The sequence below is a fragment of the Dipodomys ordii genome, unplaced genomic scaffold, assembly GCF_000151885.1.
Source record: "Dipodomys ordii isolate 6190 unplaced genomic scaffold, Dord_2.0 Scaffold78, whole genome shotgun sequence".
Classification (NCBI taxonomy): Eukaryota; Metazoa; Chordata; class Mammalia; order Rodentia; family Heteromyidae; genus Dipodomys; species Dipodomys ordii.
The window spans coordinates 5,298,960-5,301,994 of NW_012267294.1; positions in this window are offsets into that span (position 1 = coordinate 5,298,960).

The window sequence follows — 3,035 nt, forward strand, 5'->3', positions numbered from 1 at the left end:
TGAACACTGTCACTCTTCTCTTACTCTCTCCTAGTCTTTCCCACTTGTCCCCACCCACAAGTTGTATAGTTCATTTTCAACATAGGATTTAGCACCACTGCTGAATTTGTTCACTCTTTATCCTACCATTTCTTTCTTTTTTTTTTTTTTTTTTTCAGTTGTGGGTCTTGAACTCTGGGTCTGGACACTGTCACTTAGCTCTTCAGCTCAAGGTTAGCGTTCTACCACTTGAGCCACAGTGCCACTTACAGTTTTCTGGTGGTTTATTGGACTTTCCTGCCCAGGCTGGCTTTGAAACTCATCCTCAGATCTCAACCTCCTGAGTAACTGGGATGACAGGCATGAGCCACTGGTGCTGGGATTGTCCAACCATTTCTGTGCCTCCCCTAACCTTCCCAAAGACAGATAAACAAGATAAAGGGAAAGGAAAACAGAAACAGCAACTAAGAAAAAGAAACCTCGTTTCCATTTCTTGGAGTTCATTTTGATAAATATTATTTATGTGGTATAGGGTTCTATAGCACCTATGTGATCCTCTCCTAAGAACATCCTCCTTTGGTCTCACTGTGTAGATGTCTAGAAACTTGTATAATTCAACTTTTCCCTGGGCGCTAGTGGCTCACGCCTGTAATCCTAGCTACTCAGGAGGCTGAGATCTGAGGATCAGAGTTCAAAGCCAGGCTGGGCAGGAAAGTCCAAGAGACTTTTTTTTTTTTTAGGGTCCATTCGTGGGGCCTGAATTCGGGCCTGGGCGCTGTCCCTCAGCTCTTCAGCTCAAGGCTAGCACTCTACCATTTGAGCCACAGCGCCACTTCCGGCTTTTTTCTTTTTGCTTATGTGGTGCTGAGGCAAGTGCTCTACCACTGAGCCAACTTCCCAACCTCCAAGAGACTCTTATCTCCAATAAACCACTAGAAAACCGAAGTGGTGTTGTGGCTCAAGCTGTAGAGCACTCACCTTGAGCTGAAGATCACAGGGACAGCGCCCAGGCCGAGTTCAAGCTCCACAACAGGAAAAAAAAAATCATTTCCCGGTAGTATTTTTTTCTTTTACCATCTAGTGTGTTTACTTATAGGCACATTCTAGTTACTACAAATGAGGAAAACCATGCAACCTATGTTTCTTTAGGTCTGGCTTACTTTTCTTTTTTTTTCTGTAAATATTTTTATACTTCAAAGCAAATGTTCAGTCTAGAACAATCTGTGTTTAAAAAAAAAAGTAACAGTATCATCAAGTAAGAGTTAACAGAGTTCTTTTATTTTGACAGTCCTGAGGCTTGATCTCAGGGCTTGGGCACTGTCCCTGAGCTTCTTTTGCTCAAGGCTAGCACTCTACCACTTGAAGCCACAGCACCACTTGTGGCTTTTTCTGTTTATGTGGTAGTGAGGAATTGAACCCAGGGTGGCTTACTTTTCTTAATACTTTTTCCAAGTCTTTTTTTTGTTGTTGTTTCTTGGTTGGTTGGTGGGGCTTGAACTCTGGGCTTGGGCACTGTCCCTATGCTCTTCGGCTCAAGGGGAACGCTCTACCACTTGAGCCACAGCCCCACTTCCAGTTTTCTAGTTTATTGGAGATAAGATTCTCACAGGCTTTCCTGCCCGGGCTGGCTTTGAACCATGATCCTCAGATCTCAGCTTCCTGAGTAGCTAGGATTACAGGCATGAGCCACCAGCACCCAGCTCCAAGTCTTTCCATTTCCTCACAAATGGCATAATATCATTCTTTCTGATGGATGCATAGAATCCCACTGTGTAGATATACCACAATGTCTTGATCCACATCTGGGCATCTGGGTTGATTCCATGTTGGCTATGGTAAACGATGCTGCACCGAACATGGTTGTGTTGGTAGCTTTAGTATGGCCTTGTTTGTGGTCATTTGGGTGAATGCCCAGGAGTGGGACTGCTGGGTCATAGGAGAGCTCTGTGTTTAGTCTTTTGAGAAACCTCTATACTGCTTTCCATAGTAGTTTAACAAGTTTACATTCTCACCAACAGTGTATAAACTTTTCTTTTGGACACTTCACTGCCATTATTTATTATTGTTAGTTTTCCCAATATTGGCCATTCTAAATGAGGCGAGGTGGAATCTCAATGTTGTTTTGATTTGCATTCCTTTTATGGACAGAGATGTTGAACATTTCTTCATGTGTCTAATGGCCATTTTGTTTTACTACTTCTTCTGAGAAGTCTCTAAGTCTTTAGCCTGTTTATTACTTGTGTCGTTGTTTTGAGAGTTTACTTGCGGGGGGAGAGGCTTGCTTTTTTGAGCTCTAAGTATATATTAGATATGAGGCCCTTGTCTGATGCATAACTGGTAAAAAAAAAAATCTTCCATTCTGTGGGTTTTCTATTTGTTAGCTACGCCCTTATCAATGAGCCATAATCTTAAGACCCATAGGAAGTGTAGACTAGTAAAGCAGAAGACTACCACTAACTACAATACAGTAGATAAGGACTTAAACAGAATATACAGAATACAGGCAGGGGGAGTCCTGAGGCCTGACATTATCAGAAAAAGTCAGAAATGTTTCTTTGCTGCAGCAGCAATACTGTAGCCTAAAGGTTATGAAGCTCATCAGGCAGATAAAGTAATGATATGATTAATGTCCCTCTGTGTATCACCTCTATGCAACAGACAGGAAGGTACAGCCCATCCCTGCTGGGCGGTGGAGGCTGGGACTTGGGACCTGATCCCAAGGCCAGCACGGAGACAAATCTTTTGAGACTCATCGCAAACCACTAACAACGCTGGAGTAGAGGTGTGATTCCGGGAGTAGAGCGCCAGCCTTGAGGCGCTGAGGCTGAGAGCACAGGGCTCCGAGTTCACGTGCCCGGGCTCGGTCGGACCAGGACAGCGAGCGGCCCCTACCCCACTGCTCTTGCTCGGTGAGTACCCGGGGGCGGGCGGCCCGGGCTCCTGGCCACTGCCGGGCTCGGTCTCCCCCGGCCTCCCCTCCTCCCGCCCCTCCCTAGCGCGGCCTCCGTCGTCATCCCGGGCGCGCCTCCACCCCCGCGGGCTGGCGGCTCGGCTCT